General features: G+C 53.6%; 1 protein-coding gene across 3 annotated transcripts in view; it reads right to left on the bottom strand.

Annotated features, from left to right (window-relative positions):
• SPSB1 (splA/ryanodine receptor domain and SOCS box containing 1) overlaps nucleotides 1-21,656 on the bottom strand; it is a 69,128-nt gene that overhangs the window by 34,574 nt on the left and 12,898 nt on the right. Inside the window, exon 1 of one of the 3 annotated variants that reach the window (XM_038537901.1) lies at nucleotides 21,418-21,470. The exons of the other annotated variants lie outside the window; for them this stretch is intronic. The gene's annotated coding sequence lies outside the window, so the exon portion shown is untranslated. Of the gene's footprint in view, nucleotides 1-21,417; nucleotides 21,471-21,656 lie in introns of those variants that run through there. 3 annotated transcript variants of the gene reach the window in all.

Raw genomic sequence — 21,656 nt, 5'->3', positions numbered from 1 at the left:
CCCCAGACTGGCCTCTCTGCCCACAGCGTCTCTTCGACCCAGCCCACACAACCAATCTTCCCGAAACGCTCTCATGTAGATGGCTTCCTTCGTTTTGAAAATGTCTAATTCAAAAACGTATAAAAGGGATTTGTATTTTCAACACCTAAAATGAACAGCTGTCAACGGTTTGTCACATGCGCTTCTGGTCCTTTTCCTGTGCAATGGTCAAATGGCCAGAGGACGTGAATAGGCAATTTGGGGAAAAAGTAAATGCAAATGGTGAATAAACATGTATGGAAAGATGCCAGACTTCCCTGGTACACAGAGACCCACAGAACTGAAGTGATAGAGTTATCCGTTGTACCCCCAGGTTTTTAAATAGTCAATGCAGAGATCTTGCTGGTGGGGAGGGAGGAGCTGGCACCCACGCGGCCAGTATGGTCTCAATGCATGCAGCTTTGGGGAAACAAAATCGAAACAGAAATCATCCCAGCAATTGCACTCCTGGGGCTTGGGCCCACAAGGATAAAAGTGGCCGTAGTAAGGATGTCTGCATAGGGTATATATTACGGAGACACTGCCATTGTCTGCTGCTCAAAATTAAGTGTATTGTCATGGATGGAAGAGTCATCAAGTGGATAGCTCTGGCACATCTGTACCATGAACCAGTACACAGCAATTTCAAAAATAAGGTTTACCTTATGACCCAGCAATTGCACTACCAGGCATTTATCCAAAGGATACAAACATAGTGATTCGAAGAGGCAACTGCACCCCCAAGTTTACAGCAGCAATGTCCACAATAGGTCAACTATTGAAAGAGCCCAAATGCCCTTCCACAGATGAATGGATAAAGAAGTCACACACACACACAATGGAATATTACTCAGCCATAAAAAAAAATAAATCTGGGATTCCTGGGTGGCTCAGCGGTTAAGTGCCTGCCTTCACCCCAGGGCATGATCCTGGAGACCCAGGATCAAATCCCACGTCAGGCTCACTGCATGGAGCCTGATTCTCCCTCTGCCTATGTCTCTGCCTCTCTCTCTCTCTCTCTCTCTCATGAATAAATAAATAAAATCTAAAAAAAAAAAAAAGAAACCTTACCATTTGCAATGACGTAGATGGAACTAGAAGGTATGATGCTCAGTGAAATAAGTTAGTCAGAGAAAGTCAATTATCATATGATTTCACTCATGTGGAATTTAAGAAACAAATGAACATAAGGGAAGGGAAGGAAAAATAAAGTAAGATTAAAATAGGGAGACAAACCATAAGAGACAGTTAACTCTAAGAAACAAACAGGGTTGCTACAGGGGAGTGGAGTGGAGGGGATGGGCATTACAGAGGGCATGGGACAGAATGAGCATTGGATGTGATACACAACTGATGAATCACTGAACTCTACCCCTGAAACTAATGATATACTATATGTTAACTAAATTGAATTTAAATTAAAAAAAATTAAGATTAAAAAATGAGGTAGAACCACACCAGTGAATCTGGAGACATTTCCACATGTGTTCAGAGAGAAGAGTCATGGGGACCATGAAAGATGAGCCTGTTTTAATAGAATAATGCTGTCCCCAAAGATATATGCATATATATCACTGGGCAGGCAGGGCGGTATGGAGCTAGGTACTTGGGGTGTATCAACCTTCAGTAAGAGATTTATGTCAAAGTGAAAACAACTAGAAGATAACATGTTGGAAAGGAGGCGGAGAACTGGAAACCCTGTACGGTCTTGGCGGGGATGTAACATGATGTAGGTGTTGCAGAAACAGTACGGTGGTTCCTCAAAAAAACTAGAAGTAGATTTACTGTAGGGCCCAGCACCTCCACTTCTGGTTATATGCCCAGGATTGCCAGCAGAGACTCAGGCAGGTATCTATACACCTGTGTTAATGGCAGCATTGTTCGCAGCAGCCAAAAAGCAGAAGCAACCACTGATAGGTGAATGGATAAGCAAGATGCGGGGCGCCCACTCAACGGAGTACTACTCAGCCTTAAAAAGGAAGGAAATCCTGTCACACGCTGTAATGCATATGGCCCTGGGGGACATTATGCTAAGTGAAACAAACTAGTCCTAAAAAGACAAATTCTGTATGATTTCCTTTACCTGAGGTTCCTAGAGGAGTCAGATGCTTAGGGATAAAAAGTAGAGTGGCAGTTGGGTGGGGGCAATGGGGATAACAAAGTATATTTACTATGATGAAAAAATAAATTTTAAAAATGACTTTTAAAAAAGCTGTTCTATACAAAAAAATAATAGTAATAATAATAATAATAATAATAATAATAATAATAAAGGTATCGACAGGCACGTAGGAGCCCAGAAGGGGAGATTGCTGTCATCAGGTGTTAGGGGAGCGGGCTGTCACCCACTCCATGCCCAAAGGATAAACTTCCAACCTGAGCACAAGGTATTCTAGAAGAACCTAGTGGAATGCTGGAAGGCAGCAGAGGCCCGTGGACGGACATGGCCAGCCCAAGGTGACCTCACAGGACCGAGACAGGGTCCATCTTGACCTCACTCTTCTCCTTTTCTCTGATCCCAGCTGGAAGCCAGAGGGAAAAGGAGTCCCTCGACATGGTCCACTGGTCCAGCCCCCAGGACCGGGGTCAACATGGGGTGTGGCAGGGAATGATCTGGGGGGGTGTGGAAGCCCCAGCATAAGTCCCAAGATTGTTTTTTTCTAAGCAAAGTACAATGCAGTATAATACAGGTGTCACCGTTTCAGTGAGAAAGAGAAGTAGAGTATATTATAGGCAAGGTTACATACACACAGCAGATCTGGATGGACCCCCCTCCCCAAGAAAATGACTGTATTTGACATTCTATGGAGGGTACCAGGGTATCTGGGGAACAGGAGTTGATGGGAGGGGTAGACTTTTCACTATCTACTGTATTATGCCTTTTGAATTTTGAACCCTACAAACGGCTCCAAATATTAAAATTTTTGTTCACATTAAAATTTAGAAATAGGGGCACCTGGGTGGCTCAGTCGGTTAACTGTCCGACTCTTGATTTCAGCTCAGGTCATGATATCATGGGTCATGAGAAGGAGCTTTGTATCGGGCTCCATGCTTGGCCGGCAGCCTGCTTGAAGAATCTCTTCCTCTCCTCCTCCTCCCCTGGTCTCCCCTCAAATAAATAAATAAAGCCTTTAAAAACTCAGAAATAAAATTGCATTTTTAAAAGAAAAAAAAATTAGAATGGTGGGTACCAGAGTTTGCGGGGCGGGTAGAGTGTAAGGGATACCGAGTGGTTGTTTTTTGGGGACAAATTTTCAGTTTTACAAGATGAAGAGTTCTAGAGATAGATGTTGGCAGTGGTTGTAAAACCCTGTAAACATGGTTAATGCTACAGAACTATACACCTAAAAATGGTTAAGACATGCTATGGACTTTCAGTGTGCATCCCCAGAAACGCATATGTTGAAATCCTAACCCCTAATGTGATCATACGAGGAGATCAGGCCTTTGGGAGGTGCTGAGGTCAAGAGGATGGTGAATGGGGTTAGTACCCTTATAAAAAGAAACCCCAAAGAGATGATCTTTCTCCCTGCCGCATGAGTATACAATAAAACAGCTGTGTACCAGCCAGGAAGAGGGTCTCACCACACACCACACCTGCCGGCACCCTGATCTTGGATGTCCAGCCTCCAGAACTCTGAGACGTACATGTTTGTTGGTTAAGTCCCCTGCCTGCGGTATTCTCTTGCAGCAAGCCAAGAGGATGAAGACAGATGGTAAATTTTATTTTTTTTAAAAGATTTTATTTATTTATTCATGAGAGACATGGGGGGGGGCGGGGGACAGAGACACAGGCAGAGGGAGAAGCAGGCTCCATGCAGGGAACCTGATGTGGGACTCGATTCCCGATCTCCAGGATCACACCCTGGGCTGAAGGCAGCGCTAAACCGCTGGGCCATCGGGGCTGCCTATAGATGGTAAATTTTATTATGTGTACTTCACCGCAACGTGAAAAAAAGGATGGAAAGACATGCTCCAGGTTAACATCGGTTTGGGATGGGAAATGAGAGAGACAAAAGGGAAGAGGGTTGTAGGCAGACACGAAATAGTCTCCCAAACGTGTCCGCCTGAAGATACGAATGTGTGTGGTCAGGCATCAGGAGGCTAATGTGGGGACCTCAGGATCAGGCGATTTGTACTTCTGTATATTTACATATCCCATATCCCTCAGCCTTCACGGTGAGTGCACATCGTAATCAGGAACAATAAGTTATTTTCGCCATGTAAAAAGATGACATACAGAAAAGCACAAGTGTTGATAGCACCAAACTCCATATTTTTTTCGTGCAGAATTGACAGCCGTAAGCAATGCTGCTTCAGATCGAGTCGTGTCTCCTGGGAGCGTCTTGTGAAAAAATCCCCAGCAATACGTGCATGCCATCCCCTTGGAACATGCGTGATGTTCATCAGGATGTTCTTGCTCTAAAGCCCGGGGTGGCTCCGTCCAGCCAGTAGGACCAAGTCCAAACTTCTGACCTGGGCACCAAAGGCTATTCCCACACTCACCTCAGCTCACTTTGTCACAGAAAGGCTCGCTCCACCGCTTCGCTTGCTCTGACCAGCTACTCCCACCCCCGCCCCTCCATTAGACTCACACACCTGCCAATGTCAGGTCGCCCCACTCATCTGTCACTACAGAACCAGGAGACCCTCCGGAATCCCCTGGAAGTTGCACATCACCTTGAACAACCAGCTAACTAACCAATCAACCAACCAACCAACCAAGTACAAAGGTGCCGTCTCTTTCCTCTCCGTATACTGTTCGCCTGTGAATCAACCTTGGTGTCTGCCCCACCCTAACTGAGACTCCTAGCAATTGTTCAACAATCGTGGGTGAGAAAGGACGCCCCACGTGCTTAGAACAGTGGTACGAGACCCACGCAGACCGTCTGGTTTCTTTCTCAGCACAAACGTGTGGCCATCGGCTGGTGTGCCACTCTGAACCAGTCTGTCACTCAGGGCAACCTTCCTCCCTAGACTCTGGGAATCAGTCCCGGAACAGGCTCCGAAGCTTTATACCATCAAAGTTTTGAGAATAAAACATCTGTAGAGTGGCACTACCCACAGGACAGTGTCCACGACCCTCCCACTGAACCCATCCACACCCAAGCTCACTGTCATTCCTGCTGCTTGTCCAAGGTCTCCCGGACTCTGGCACTGCCTTCTAGTTGGCTGCCAGGCTCACCTCCCAGAACACTCTCCATCCCAGTGCTTTGTGCCCTCCTCATACATCCCACCCACTGCCCCGCAGCACCTTACCTGAACACTCCATCATTCCCTGTCCACAAAGTCATTTCCCTCCTGCCCTGGCGTGAAGTCCTTGGCCCCGGGCACATGCATGCCCTCCATCCACTCAGGATTTCACCTTTGCCTCCCTCTTTAGCTGTGTCTCCCCATCCACGAATCCCTCAATTGGGGGCACCAGACCCTAATGCGGAATAGAACCACCTGTGAATGTTCTTATACCTTCAGGACTCTTCAAGCTTCCTGCTGGATGCCTCGTGCTCCTGCCCTGCGCCACCTGGGGATTCTCATCTACTCTGTTAGAGCTCCAGCAAAACTTCCTACCACTGATCAGAGATCCCAGGAAATGCAGAGTCCACACTTAGTAGCTTAACTAAGCCAGAGCAGCAGTTCTCAAGTGGGGTGATTTTACCTGCCTCCCACCCAGGGGACATTTGGCCATGTCTGCAGACCTTTTTGGGGGCTACACCAGGGATGGGAGGTGCCACTGGTACCCCAAATAACCTCCAGGGCAGATAATCCCACATCAAAAAATTATCCTGCCTGTAATGTTAACAGTGCCCCAGCTGAAAACAGAGAGATGAACGGATGCAGTGCACCCCTGGACAAAACTCTCTTCATGTGGCCGTGGCCAGAAGCACAATCCAGGACACCCGCATCTGTGACTCTGTATCAGGGCAAGGAGGTGGCACCTCCACTCCACGGCTCTCCCGAGCCAGGAGGGAAGTAGCTGACTAGAAACTCCAACCCAACACCATTTCCAGGTCTCTGTGTCACCCTGAGCAAGACATTCGACCACCATGGGCCTTAGGTATCCCCAGCTGTAAAATAAAGTGTCGAAGCAGACTGGCTCTTCTGCAAATGGGGCTAGACAGATTCTTAAAGCACTGGAAAACTTGTTTCTGAGTTAGGGGAGATATGCTATGCCCTCCTGGAGTCACGAAGCCCATTAGCCTCTTCAAGGCTCAGAAAAAATCCTACAGGACAGACACTAGCAGGTGCTGTTCAACTCTGGTGCTTCCACACCCAAGGGAAGGGGATAGTCTTCACGCAGACACCTGCCCACAACGCCGCAAACTGCAAGGGACTCCAGTTTGCAGGCCTCTGAATCTTCCAGCACTGCTGCTTTGTGATTCTCTGATGAGTAGGGGCCCTGCCTCCTTTCACTGCCATGACACTCCGGCTCTAAAGGAGTTGGTGCAAAAGTGTGCTGGAGTTGGGGGTGCTCTGCTGTGTTATGGAAAGGGACATTTTACATGCTCCGCCTCTGCAAACTCCCTGCAGAATCTACCATACTCCTCGAATCCCAAAGCATATCTCTCTGGAGCACTCATTTGTGAATGCAAGATCAGGGGCTCGCTTTTTGCTGGGTGAGAGCAGCTGGTTCTGAGCCACGTCGGGCCCCATCCCCTTAGTTCAGACCAGGGTTTGGCAAATGACAACACATGGGCCAGTCTCAACCACTGTCAGTTTTTGTAAATAAAGTTTTATCGGCACACAGCCATGCCCTTATATTGATATAATCACCTCTGGCTACTTTTCTCCTCACTATGCATAGCTGTGATGGAGAGATCACATGGTCCATAAGCCTAATTACTTACTATCTGGTTCTTAGAGTTTGATGACCCTTGGTCCAGACCTTACGAAATGGTGTCTGCCATGGAAGAAACGGGCCAAACCTCTCCCCGAAACTCCTCCAAGAGCCCGTTCCACCAGACCCAGGCCCCCACATCCACACGCAGGGGGATGACACATGATGCCCAAGCACAAAGCAGCGCCAGGATGCTGCTGCCTGCCACGCCACACCTGCCTACGCCCTCCTTCGCCAGGCACCTGCTCTGCCTTCCCAGGTGCACTTCCCCACCGCAGCCTTCCCTGGAACCCCCAGGGACGCCCCCTCCCTTCACAAGCCAGAACCCATTCACAGTACAGTGTACCAGCTTTTTTTCGGTTATGTACCGGGTTAGCAAACATTTAAGTACATATCTCCTAAAAGAGATATTATGCGTACCTTATGCTCCTGTGTTTCTGTATTGATAGACGACACACATTATGAAACACACATTTAAAAAAAATAGAAATTAGACAGGAAGAGGTTAAAAAAAAAATCAAGCTACGAATTTCTTCCCCTGCCTTGGCAGACCATCTTAGGAGAGGCGTTCTGGAGGCTGCGGGTTCCCAGCGTCACCCAGCACCTGCAGGTGCTCAGGCCTTCAGGTGGGGGCTGTGCTTCTTTCTCAACAAAGGGCAGCAGCTTCACCAACGGATGCACAATCATCCTGCTGCCCACCCAGCCCTGAGCACCTGTCCCAGAGGACCCCTGGGTTAAAGGAGGCTCAGGGTCTTGGGACCCAGGAGCCACCAGGCTGCAGGCAGGAAGGGAAGGATTAGGGACCACCCCCCCCCCCCCCCAGAAGGCACCAGCTCCTCCCTCAGCAGCAAGCACTGTGGCACATCCAGGGGGATTTTTGTGTTTTGACTCAGAGGCAATAGGTCTTTCAAATTAAGCCAACGCAGACCAAACTGCAGTAATGAGGAAAGCCCCTTGGACACAGCCGGCTTGGAGTTCACGCTTGTGCCAGGCCGGGGAGGGAAGATGGCTGGTGAGGGGGTGGAGAGCAGCCTGTGGCTCCCTCCTGGGAGGGGCTGCCTCTGGCACAGCAGCTTCAATGGGTTCTCAGACCTACCCCCCCAGTTCCCACCTGGGCCTCCAGCGCCCTCGCTCCGGTCTTCCCAGGCCAGTCCACCCACCAGGAAAACACTGGGCCCCAGGCAGTGACCCCAGGGAAGCTGAGGTCCCATCACTCCCCTTCTCAGCCTTAGCCACTGCTCAAGGCGCGATTTGGGGAGTCCACTCGGACACCACCCACTGACCCTCTATGGACACTTCAGAGGGCCTCAGGGGCTCCCACAAGGTCATCTGGCGGTCCCCATGGCACAGGCTCAGAAAAGTGACCTGAGCAGCCCTTGGGGAGTGCTGGGACCAAACTGAGGTCTTCCTCAACTCTCTCGAGGGTGATGCCTCGTTCCCCAGGAAATCTCATGAGTGCCAATGGCCCCGCAGACCAAAGGCAGGGAAGGCCAAACCCACACGGACAACCCTCCGCGTGACCTCTCCAATGTCAGGGGTCAGCCCAGCCACACTCCAGGGGACAGACAGAATGCACTCTGATCTCATGGACCCCAGACCCCCTGTAGCATCTTCTTTCTCCTGGGAAGTCCGGGCAGACGCAGGGACACACATACATCTTCCCTCGAGTTTTATGATGGAAAAAATTCAACCGCAGGGAGCTTAGTGCCAGCCCAGGAAGCAGGGCCACCCAAGTGAAAAGGCGGCCTGGCCTCACTGGGCAACTGGCTGCTTTTCGAGAAACACACCCTGCTCATCCACCACAAACATCAGCCTACAGCTCCCTGGTAAGAGGAGGGCTGCGAGCATGCCGGGCAAAGCTGAGGACGAGCTTCCGCTCTGCTGCCCGAATTGGTCCAGACGGCCTCCCAGGGAGAGAGCATGAGATCAAGTGCGAGCCCCAGCCATCAAGGAGGCAGGAGCAGGGACCTGGCCTCCTCTGTTCCAGGCCAAGCACCAAGCATGGGGCCAGCTCCTGACTGCGCCCCGCCCCCACCCCAAGCAGGCCACCAGGGTGGCCCAGGCCCTCACTCATCTCACGGTGCTGCTTCCCTGCTTGGAACCATCTGGTGGCATCTGTGAAACAGACAGGTCATCGGAGGTAGTTTACTGAGCGACCACGATGTACCAGGCACAGGGCCACCGCAAAAACAATGGTCAAACTCTCACTTACAAGAGCGTTTCATGACCTGGTTCTGACTACCCTTCTGGCCTCATTCCCCACCCCTTCCCTGCTGCCAGCCCCGCCCGCCAAACAAACACAACCACCTGCTGAAAAACAAGCATGGTGTCCCTAACAAGTAGGGGTGACGGTGAGGGTCTGACTCCTCGGTCCACACCCAGTTTCTCGTTCTGGTGATGCATCTCAATCCTGTCTAGGAGGGCTCCCCGTCCCTGCTCCCGGTCCTGGGCTCCAGGGTGGGCACCCGGGCTCACTTGACTGCACTGGGGCATCACCCACCCCTGTGATGGTGAGGATGCAGACCAGTCAGAACCAATCCTGGGGCCTTTGCTTAAATGACCTTCTGAGAACCAGGCCAGAAAGAAAAAAGGCAGACTAAGCTTAGCAAGAGAGAGGCACTTGCTGATGCCAGGATTTGAGCTTCTGGATCCAGCTATGCCTGAAACCTCTTAACTTTTTGGCTGCTTAATCCAGTTCAGCAAACCGGTTGTGTTTTGCTTAAGGCTAACACCGGGTTGTCTGTCTTTTGCAACTGGGAAAGTCCTAATCGACTCACAAGGCAAGCTTTTTGAAGACCACTTTTTTGCTTATACTGTGTCTTGCACCTGAATAGCCTGAGGTTACCAGGCTTCTTTTCAAGGAGACTTTGAAACCAAACTCAAATTCCCTCTGGAAAGCCTGAAACACACACACCCGTGTTACTTAGATGCCCCTACGCTGTGCGTCTCCATACCTGTGTGCTCTTTCCATTCATTCAACAGTCTCTCACATGTGCTGAGCACCCGAGCCCTGCCGCTTGGCTCACTCCAGGGGAAGATGCTGTGGCTGCTGGCTTTCTTTCCTGTCTCCCCCACCTTGAAGGAGGGACTGGTTTGCTCAAGCACCCAGCACAGAGTTCGGCACACAGCAAGTGCCAGATAAATGTCCACTGAAGGCAGAGGGAGCAGTCCTGCTTATCCACCGACATGTTACATTCAAGTGATGAATACAGAAATACAGAACCTGGTCTGTCCGGGAGCAAACCCTGTCAGTCCTACCTTCAGTCTATCCAGAACCCAGCCATCCTCATCACCTCACTGCCTCCTCCTGGCCCTCAACATCAGCCTCCTTTTGCCCAGACCCTCCAGGGTTCCACCCACTAAAAAGCAGGTGTTTCACAATGGCCCACAGGCTCCCTCCAAGCCCAGCCTCCTCCTGCACCTCCTCCCCCTCTTCCACTCTGTCCTGCCTTCCTGGCCTTCTGGCTGTTCCTGCCACATGCTAAGCCCCTACCTCTGGGCCTTTGCACTTCCCAAGCCCCTCTGCATGGTACCAGGTACATTGGGCCCAGGCACTAGGGCGGCAATCCCTCAGTTCCATCAGACCTCTACTCAAAGGTCATCTCATCACAGAGGCCTTCCCAGCTAGCCGAATTTAAATGGCAAATGTTCTTTGACCCCAGCACTCCTGCCTCATGCCCCAATGACATGCCCATGACTTTCAGCTTCCCAATGACATTCACTTGGTTATTTGCTTATGACCTGTTCCCCAACAAGAATACTTGCTTCCTAAGGGCAGGTGTCTTGTTCACCTCTATGTTCCAGGGCCTGGAACAGTGCCTGGTACACAGTAGATGCTCAATGAATACTTGTAGAATGAGTAGCTCTTTCCATTCCATGGTGCCACCTGCCACAGAAATGGCCAAGCCAAGCTCCACAGAAATGCCACCTCCCTGAAAGCAGCACCTAGAGCCTCCACGTCTACTCCACCTTCTGAAAGGTGTAGTCTGACATCCCTCTTGCCTGTCCCCTACTGCTCTAGAACCTTCCCCCAACTGATTCGTAGCTTCTCTGCACCCCCTGCCTTCCAGGTCCCTCATTCCTTGAAAGCTCGGTCTCCAAACATGCAAGAGCTCACCACTAAACAGCCCAAATCAACCCTAATGTGCAGGGCGGGCAAGTGCCCAGACAGCACGAGGCAATCTTGGTCCCTTTCCTCTGCCTACACTGGCAGCTCTTTCCTGGAAAACCCCGAGTCAGCGGTGGGAGCAGGAGGCAGGCTCTGTCAACTGCCACATGCTGAGCCCTGGGGTCCCCACGTCAAGCATCCACACAAGCCCTCCATTCAGGGGCAGCAGCTGGCAGGTGGCTGCGCTTCCAGACAGGACTCCCACAGCCCCCCCAGCGCCCGCCTGGCACAGACCCGCTTACAGGGCACCTCCCATCCCAGCCTCATCCCTACCACCCCCACCCACTTGGTTTTCCAAGAAAGAATGTGTCTGGTCTGGATCCGACAGCACTGGCTCCGCGACAGGAGAACAGACTTATTGTCCCAAACACCACCGTCTCGCCAGTGTTGGCTCAGAGAGGTCAAAGATCACAGGCGTTATCATCACAGTGGGCCGTGGCCCCTGGGCGGTCATACCCGTTCCCGGGGAGAGTCTGGGTGCTGGGAGGCGCTGGCCACCTCCTCCTCCCGCCGGGAGCTGCACACAAAGTTCCCTTTATGGGAACACGGCGGGCTGGGTGCTGGCAGTTTCAGCCTCAGGGAAACCAGGTTTGGGTTTTCTCTGAGGGCACAACCAGTCCTTTGTCTTGACTTTGCCCCATCCCCACCCGGCCGGCCGGCCTCCCTGTCGGGGACACTGTGTCCGGGACCTGAGCCCTTCCGAGCGGACCCTTCTGAGGCTGGGCCCAAATGTCTACACCACAGAAGACAGCAAGGCGTGTGGGAGCAGCACTGAACACAATCCACGCCCCCCACCAAGACCTCATGGGGGGCCTACCGCGCAGTGAGCAATGGGATCGCAGTGGAACCTGCCACAGAGGAGGGCAGCACAAGGGACCCCAGCGAATTGGGACACGATTCAGTGATGTGAGGAAATGTACAGCCCCACTCAATGCTGGCACTGTGCCCACCATGGGTCCAAACAGTGAAAGGACAAAGTGCTGTTCACCTGGAGCCCCCTCTGGCCGCATCGAACACACCAACTTGCTAAGAGAAGCATGAACGTGTGATCATCCACCGGGATTTGGTCCCCTACTTTGGCACACATGAAAGATGTGCCCTAAAAAACGCAGGAAAAAGAAACAGGAAAAAACCCCACAGATTATGCCTGAAGGGAGCAATCAGGGTGTCCCGAGGGGGGATTCTGGAGCTGGATTTTGGGTGCCTCCACCCCGCCGGCTGGTACGTATCAAGCCTGCCCGTGACACCCCGCACCCCACCTTGTGTCTGTATCCTGGTTCTCCTTCCTGCAGGAAAAGTCCCCCCAAATTTCACATGAGCTACAGGGAGGAAGGAAGGGAGGAGGCCCCACGCTGCACAGCCCTGCTGTCTGTGAGCACCACAGCAGACCTGACTCCTCATCCCCGGTATACCCAGCAGGGGTGCCAGTGGTGTGGACGTGGCCTTGTCTCCTGGAGGCCTAGGGACCCTTACAGATCTGCAAAGGCTACCTCCCCAGAATCTGCCTAGGGGACTCAGGTGCCCAAAGACACAGGCAGCCAGGTGTGGGCAGGAAACCCCCTCCCAGAGGGGAGATGGGTCTGGTGTTCTCTGTTCTCTGTTTTGTGCACACCTGGATTCTATGAAGACTAAAAGTGAAGCCCGAGGTGAGCCCTCCATGGCAGACAGGGCTCCAGGCCGGGCGAGGAGGCCGCACAGCCCAGCACTGCCTTCTGGGCGTCAGGAGACGTCGAGTGTGCACCTTCAGGTCACCCCTGTCATCCGGGCTGTGGGGAAGCATCTTCCAAGACCTCCCATGCTCTCCACCTGCAGTCCTGGAGTGACAGCTGCCCCCCAGCCAGCCTCGGGGAGGAGCAGAAAAACCCTGGTGATTTTTCGGAAGGAACATCCACCGCTGAGCACCAGGCGGAGGAGCTGGGGAGCCAGCAAGGGCCCGGGGGGAGCCGTCAGGCCTCCTCGGCTCCACCTGGCAGGAACTAGTCTGCTCCACGGAGACCGGCAGAGCCGCCGGCCCAGCCAGGGCACTCGGCGGAGAGGAAGAGGTCGGCGCTCAGACAGGAGGTCCGGAGTGTGGATTTCCCCTTGTCCAGCAGGGCCTGCGGGGAGGAGGCGAGGCCGGCCAGGCATCGCAGGGCTGCGGAGGGCTGAGGTCCCCGAAGGCCAGAGTGGGGCGGAGTCGGGTGGGGCACCTCACTCCCAGACACTCGCAGCCCCTCCGCACACAGCATCAAAGAGTGACAGCCAGACACTCACCGCAGGGAAGGTCACATGTGGGTCAGTGCCGGCAGCACGGGAAGGGAGTGACCTATTTCCAAGGCCCATTCAGGAACCTCTCTGCCAGGCCAGACGTCTGACGCAGCCAGACGACAAAGGGAAGGGGGCTGGGGTGGGGGTGCGGGAGGTGTCTGATGGTCCAACACGGCACCCCTACCCATCCCAGGAGCCCCCACAGCTGCGCCTCCACCCCCTGCTGACCATTGGAGTAGCCAGGGCAGGGCCGATCGTGCACAACTACCTGCCACCCTGCTCTGGTGCTCCTGGCTCTCCAAGAATATTCTAATTTTCAGTCTCGGTGGAACGAGAGCTGGTCCTGGACTCCTCAGAATGTGCCCCAGGGTCCCCGTAAGCACACCTCTCCCTGAGAATGATGCCATCTCTCACACGGCTTGGAGGGACACCCGTCACCCCGGGCCTTATTCACAAACATCTGCTCCCAATCAACCATCGGTCAGGACTTCAAGTCCACCTGCAGACAGGATAGGTCACCATAGGAATTAGGGAGGAAGAATCAATGCTAATCTACTGAAAACTCGTGAACATCAGAGATGGGCATGGGCTTTAGAAGTGACAACCATGGGTTCAAATCCCAGCTCCAACTCTCCCCTAGCGAGGACCTGAGATTTTTCTGGTCCTCAGTTTCCCTGTCTGCAAAATGAGGACAATAACCTTATCTGTGTCACAGGGGTGGCTTCAGGGTTAGGCCATCCAGTGCACATGTGTCCTGGTGCCTGGTTTGTATTGAGTGCTCCCGAAACAGAAGCCACAGAGACGAGTCCAAGGCAAGAAAGGAGCTCAGGTACCAGGGACTAAGCCCAGTACAGGATGGGAGCTCAGGGGAGCAGGTATTGAAACCCTCTGCCCACTGCTATTCCCAGGGGTGCACTACCCAGGACAGCCTCTGCCCTTCTGCACAAGACACATTGTGGCTGCTCCTCAACTGGGGTAGAGGCTACAGAGCCCAGCGGCCACCATGGGTGGCGAGCACTGACCTTACTGCTGCTGTTCACTCCCCGGCCCCACTCTGCCCCACCAACTGCCACCCGAGATACCACTGCAGCTGAACGAACCTCCCCCGTGAGCTTGGCCATGCCTCTGGCTGGTCCAAGGCACCCATCCTGTCTCTCATGACTCAGGATGACTCACAGTTAACATTGCCGAGATCGGGCTGGTCCTGGAGTCCACGGCACGGTCCAGGGACAATCAGCAGCTTATTAAAAAAAAAAGGGGAACCTTCCTTGCTGTGGGTCTCAGACGTGATGAAGGACAGGACTAATGAGCTGCTGTGTCCGCCTCCCTCATCGCTGCCTAAACTGCTCCAATGCACTCTTACCCACTTTTTGGCTGAGTAGTAAGTGTTCATTAAAGGTGTGAAGAGCCCAACTGCTCAGGCTCCTCCCTGGCAGGTACCAAGGTGATGGCCAAAGGTCAGGGCACTCTTGCAAAAGTCACATTGGGCCTGCTCTCTCCCAAGAGTGCACCCTGGGGCTTGGAGGCCACCCTGTGCCATCCAGGATATTTGGAATTCCACCCCACACATGCTTTCTTTGTAAAGAGTTCTGGCTTCCTGTACCACTAACCCAGAAACTCGACACTCAAAAGCATCAGCTAAGCCCTAGGAATGCGAATGTTTCAGGGTTTAAGGGCTTTTGTCAGGTGGGGGTGGGGTGGGGGCACAGGGGTTGGAAGAGAAGGTTAGGAGGGGGACAGGACTGTTGTCAGTACCTATAAGCACACTGCTGCCTTTTCTAGCCAAAGTGCATCTCATCCCTTGGCCTGGGGAGTGGGTCAGAGACTCAGGGATTCAGAGATGTGAATGGAACAGAGAAGATAATGCCTGTTTTAAAGGGGGAGGAGGTCTTCCCCTGAAGCCTGGGGGTGGGGAGTGGCCCCTCCCAGTCATACCAACTTTTCATGAGCAGAGCATCCCAGAATTCCAACCCACCTCCACCAGCCCCAAGAGTGAGTATGGCCTTAAACCGCCAGCGACATAAATGAAAAATCCTCCCCAAGGAAACAAGACACAGAGCCCACCTTCCAGGGCACCTTCTAAAAGAAGGCCATGATCAGCCTGGGTGGGGGGGGGTGGTCAGCCCCACAACTGGGATCAAGTGAAGCCTGAAAAGCACTCAGCCGATTCAGTCCTACGTGTGCTAGGCACTGTCTTAGGCACCTTGACTGCCAAAGGAGGCAGTCAGAGCCCCTGCTCTCATGGAGACAGACAGACATCAACAGGCAACCGCAGAATATGAGCTGATTGGGTCAAAGACGCTAACTTTTCCATTGCTGTTGGCTAGCCGGTTCGTTCATTCATCCGATGAATGAGCCCTTGTGGTGTCCCAGCCACTGTGCTAGATGGGTGCAGGACTTGATGGTGAGGACCAAGGTCTCTGCCCAAGGAGGTGTTCCAGTGATTCCCACATCCCTCAAGACCCCATGGTGCCTCCTGAGTTCCTCACAAGCTCCCGGGACAGGCACTGAGCATGGAGATCAGCTCCTTCAATTAATACATTAGGAACACTGAGCAAAGCCACTGGGTATAAGAAGCCCCATCGATAATGTGCTCTGGAAAAGATGCAAAGGGGTCTTCTGGCTCTAGGACCTTCCAAGACCTGCCAGTCAGACAAGAGAGCAGGGGCACACACATCTGTAAAGGACAGTGGGGAGGACAGGTGAGAGCAGGTTAAAGCCCAGCACAGGGGTAGAGGGAGGGAGGAAGTGTTGCAGGTAGGCCCCCAAGATTGAGATCCTCCCAACACACAGAAGGGAGTCCTTGCCTCCGGAGAGACAACAATGATTATCATTCTTCAGTCTGTGTTGTTTCTGCTATAACCCCCTGCCTAAAACAATGACTGGCACATTGTGGGTGCTCAGTAAATATTTGCAGAAGGGAGTTTCTGCTCTGAAAGTTTAAGAGGGAAGCAAAGAAAAACCAAAGTGGGGGGGTGGGAGACACCCAGAAACAGTGAAAAAGAGACACCAACTTGGGCATCCAGAATCCCTGGCAGGGGACCTGGCCCTGTCCTGAGCAGGTGAGTCCGGCTACCACAACATAAATCACCTGACCCAGTGGGACAGGAAGTACACATTCCCCTCCACCTCTTGGAAAAGGAGAGTGTCCTGCCTCTGACCCCAGGACCAGGCAAGCAGGTGGCCCGCCCAGGCCCAGACCCAGTCAGGGTCTTCCCAGGAGGTCTGGGGCTGGAAGCTGGGGGACAGGCTTCCCACCTAAGGCCAACAGTTCATGCAACCACAGGACCAGTCAGTATGGACTCAGGAGTTCTCTCAAAATGACCTATCTCCAGCCGCCAGGTGGGACAGTGTTTGGGAGCCCCACCCTTCCAGAGGTGGCCCTATCAACAACACCCCCCACCCAAACCATGCCAGCACCTGTCAAGACACCTGGGACTGGAAACATCCCATGCTTCAAAGCCACATAAAACGCATGGCCCCTGCCACCCCAATCCAATTCCCCCTCAGTCCCCTTTCCACACTCCAGTGTGGACACCCGCTCCCTCATTCAGCTTCTCCCCACTGCACATGAGCATGCAGATCACATGGCTTCAACCAGCCTCTAACCCAAAATGGTCTCCACCTCCTCCTCAACTCAATTCAGGGGGCTCCAAGGAGGGGTGGGGTAGGAAGGCCCCCAGGACTGTCCTCATCCCTCCTGCCGGCCTCTCCTCTGTCCTTGCCCTTCAAGGCTCCAGATGGGGGTAGCATGGGAGGGGAAGCCCTGATCCTGTGGCGCAGGGCGTGTTCCACAGGCAAGGTGAATGACACGTGGCTGCAGTGGTTCACAGGGCCCAGCCTCCGTCCACCTCCTCTCTAGCCAGCCTGCCATGTCTGCACACCGACTGCTGCAGGACGACCCTCGCCTGGGCTGGGTCTCTGGGCCAGGGGGCCTCTCCTGCGAACTCTCCCTGCACCAGTCACACCGTGTTGTAATTATAGCTCAAGTGACTGTCCCCACCAGACAGCACATCCTCCAGGGCAGGGGCCTGCGTCGTCCAGGGTGAACCACCCAGATGGCTGGGTGTGCCTGAGAACAGTTCTTGGAATGAAGCAAACAACTGCCCACCAGGCAGCAGCCCCACGATCTTCGTCTAGCCTTTATGGTTACGATTCTGCAAGGGGAGCATTGGAAAAGGTTAAAGATGTGGAAAGTGAGACTCGAAAAGTCTAATGTGTCTGGGATCCAGGTCAGAAGCCAGGATCCAACCTCATGGTCATTCCAGGACGTACAGGAAGCCTGGCGAGGTGGCGGCTGGATGGAGTGTGGCAGGAGTGCTATGTGGGCTACAGGTGCAGGACTGCCTGGAGGTGTGCCTACGCCAGAGTGGTGTGTGTGTGTGTGTGTGTGTGTGTGTGTGTGTGTGGTGCAGCCACTGCTCTGCATGGGCAGTCATGGCCCCGGGTGCCCATGCCTATCACCGGGCCCCGGGACACACCATCCCTCTCTGTGCCTCAGCTTCCCAGAATAAACGCCACGTCCCCCCAAGCTACCCGGAAAGGGAGTGAGTCTGGCAGCTTCCTGTGGTTCCCACCTGGCTGGCAGGGGCTGAGCCTGTCCATCCCGCTTCCCCGGGCTCCCAGGGGACGCCCAGTCACACTGTCTTGCCCAGTCCGGGCTCTCCAGGGCAGGCCCAGGGTACTGGGAAGTTCCAGAATAGCATGGGCTTAAAAACCCAACCAGGGCAATCACACAGGGTCGGGACTCCCCTTGGGTCTTGGCCCGTGTCTGTGTGTGCCGTCGGCCTGGCCCACTCGGCAGCCGGCTTGCAGAGAGCTCTGGCAAACATGTGGGATCAAGGGAGGCTCGATGAAAAATAAAAAGCACCCATCCAAGAAGCCTGTGGAGCTGCTGGGACTCAAAAAAAAAAAAAAAATCGGTTCCCTTTGCCACAGGAAATCAGTTGCGTGTGGCTTTGAAATGGTCTTTTCCCACCTGGTGATGTGAAAATCTCCCTCCCATGTGTACACACACACACACACACACACCCTTCACCTCTTGCCCTGGGAAGGCCATGAGTTTGACTCTGGCTTCCAACCTGGATCCCAGACAAATTACTTTCCACATCTATAAAAATAGATAGAACAGAACTATAAAAATAGGTTTCCAGATTCCTAAAAATCCTGGAGTCCTTGATTTTAAAGGTATTAATTAAATGCTTATTACACACTGGGTACCACCGCACTCCCGGCGGTTTGGGATACGGACAGCCTCTTCTGCCAGTGACAGATCTCTTCCCTTCTCTCTCTCTTTCTAGTTTTTACACATCCTAAGGTTCAACTTTAACATCGCCTCTTCCAGGAAGCCGTCCTGGATCCCTCTGCTCAGAGTAAACTCTGAATCCCATCTAAATACTCCAGAACTCTGCTTACCTCTCATTGCCTTTAGGACCCTCTGCCTAACATGATATTCTTTGAGAGTTAACCATATATCTGGCCTCTTCTCTTCCAGAAAGCACACAAACAAGTACTCAAAGGCCAGGACTAAAGATGATAAATTCCAAGGCATGTTCCCTCAGAGCAGGAAGGCACGTGGGTGGTAAGGCCCCACCTCACCTCAGGCCTTGAATCCCAGTTATGGGAAGGACAGCACCTTTCACCCATGTCAACTCACTCCATCCATGTGGTACTCTTATGCCCCCATTTCACAGAGGGGAGACCGAAGCCCAGACCACAGAGAGAGGAAACACCAGAACAGTACAGCCGCCTCCACCTGACTCCCAGGCCAGACTCCTAGCTGCTCCAGCCCCCAGACCCAGATTAAACACAGTTTCCCAAGGTGGCTTCCTCCAGAGAAAAAACCCTTAAACCAGAACATCACACAGGGCTGCGTTTGTGCCCTGGGGCAGCGGGACGCCTGTGGGCTCCGAGATGCCCAAACAGTCCCTGATCTCTTGGTAAACAGCTACTGCCCCAAAACCCCCAGGTACCTCCTTCATCAATCAGCCCCTTTGCCACCTTCACCCTCTCACCATCCAGCAGTGACAGAGGTCATGCCTGGCATAGCAGGATCCTGCCCCAGGCTGACACGAAGGTCTGCCCTGCACGGCTGGTGCTCACGCCAAAGCAGCATGCTAATATTACCAGGTCGAGCCTGTGTGAGAACACAGACTCACACCCACCCACCCGCACCCACCCCTCCTTTGTCCCCTGGGAACCGCCTCTCACCCTCTAACGTGCCCAGGCACACCACCATCTCCACCTCACCTGAAGCAGGTGGCCCCAGCCAGCAGGGGAGTGTCTCCTTCCCAGGCCAGGTCCCCCGGGGAATGCTGTGAGCTCCAGGGTGGGCGAGGCCAGCCATCCCACCTGGCACCGTCCTCCCACCTCTCCCCACCCTCCTCCCAGGCCTGCAGGGCTGAGCGCGGAAGCCCACGGGGCCCTGCACCTCTCTGAACTCCCGCACCTGGTCCCCGCTTGTCCATGACTAAGCAGTTTCCACCTCGGAGTCTGCCTGCCAAGAGGCCCCGCTGGCCGCACGGCCGCACCGGGATGCCCGGAGCCGCACACACTAAACCCATCATTGGCCAGACCTCTTCTTGGGAAAGAAAACCCCCTCCATGTTTTGTTTTGTTTTGTTTTCCCCTAAAATGAAACAAATCCACCCACGTAGTTACTGGAAACTCAAGCTTGTGAAACTGAACCGTTTGCAAAGAGAATTAGTCAGCAAGCTTGTGAGTAGCGCCTCTGTGGGTGGAGCGGCCCGTGCTCTCGAGGTTCCCGAGCCAGGAGGGAAGTGGGGGTCCCGACACGCAGGCCAGGTCCCCCAGACTGCCGGTGACGCGGCTGAACGTGAGGGCGAGCCTGTTTGCGCCAGGTGGAGGGTGAAATGCGCTGCTTACCGCGTCCCCGTCCCCACTTTGTGAAACTCGGTCATGAGAGATCAGACTCGTATTCAGATCCCACCCCATCCAGTTAGTTGAACCCCTGTGGGTCTCAGTTTCCTCATCTGTAAAATGGGGCAACAGAACCTGCCAGGAACACTGCCAGGCTCACAGGGACCATCTATGGGAAGTGGTTTGTGTCTGGCACCCAACAGGCGGCAACGCGTGCTGCTGCTTGAGGAGGTGCCTGCCACCGGGGAGCTGTGGCTAGCGGATTGCTGTAAGGCTCTGTCCCTCCAGTTCTGTCCCTCTCGCTGCAGCAGAATCGGCTGAGCTGGTTTCCAGCCCTGCTGCCTTACCCAGGAGGCAGCCTGGGGAGGTGGAGGGGGGCCAGGCCAGGCGCCCATAGGTACAAGTCCAGTCCTGGATTCCTAAGCCCTGAAGCTCCGTGACCTTGTCTTCTTCGCCTGTACAAGGAGGGCTCAGACATTTTATTGTGTTGTTTCTTAAAAAACAAACAAACAAAAACCCCACTAAGTTATTTGCCAAAACCACCTGGATTCCTGGATTCTCTTAGGTGGAAAAAGAAACGGACCCCACAGTGACCCCACAGTGCGGTGGATCCAGGGCTGGGTAAGAGGCCACTCCCTGACACAGGATACACGCGCTCTGCTTAGCCACAGCCCTCCCTCTCCCTAGAGCCTTCCACCCGGTGCGGGTGCGGGTGCTTCATTAGTGCCTCCCTCCCAGCCTCTGGGGGCATCTCAGTTTGTGACCCAGTTTAAAACCCTAATTTTATGTAGGAGCACGACCTCAGCCACTTGTCACTAGAAATATCCACAGTAAGTGTCCCTCGGGAAGGTAATTAAAGTCTGATGCTGCGGGCTGATTTTTCTTGGAGAAAAACAAGACGATGTGAAAAGACCTACGCCCCAGTCTGGCCGAGGGCAAATCAAGGAGGAGACAGTAATTCTCTGAAATTCTTTACGTGATTTACTAGACGGAGTGCAGAAGCGAGGGGCTGGGGTCCTATCCTCAGTTCCCTAATTGCTTCCCTCTCCTTTCGCTAATGAACCAAGAGGCCTGGCTCTGCCCTCATCCCTCTGGACGCGCAGATGGTGGGCAGTGGGGGTCCAGATGCTGAGGCGCGGGCCTCCCAGGGAGGCTGCTTGCAGAACCAGAAACCACCCCCCCGCCCCAGCTCTCCCAGCTGGCTATGGTGTTCTGTTTATTTGAGGGGGCAGGGGAGGTAGGATTCGGTGGACACAGCCGGATCTACTCACAGCCCAGCAGAGATGCTGAAAATGTCAAGTGAGCATTTGAGGGCATTCTCAAGGTGTCTGGGTCACTCCTGAAGGGAAAAACACAGGATTTAGGATCTCCAGTCTCTTGTCTCTCTAGTAACACATCTTCATTCAGTTTCTGCTGAGCACCTGCTAAGGGCTGGCCAGCGAGATGCAGCAGGGACAGACAGGCCGATGGGAACCAGTTATCATCCAGTCTGCGCCCTCGTACATCCTCC

The sequence above is a fragment of the Canis lupus genome, chromosome 5, assembly GCF_011100685.1.
Source record: "Canis lupus familiaris isolate Mischka breed German Shepherd chromosome 5, alternate assembly UU_Cfam_GSD_1.0, whole genome shotgun sequence".
Lineage (NCBI taxonomy): Eukaryota > Metazoa > Chordata > Mammalia > Carnivora > Canidae > Canis > Canis lupus.
The sequence above is the reverse complement of the archived record's forward strand: the minus strand, read 5'-3'. Positions and strand labels throughout refer to the sequence as shown.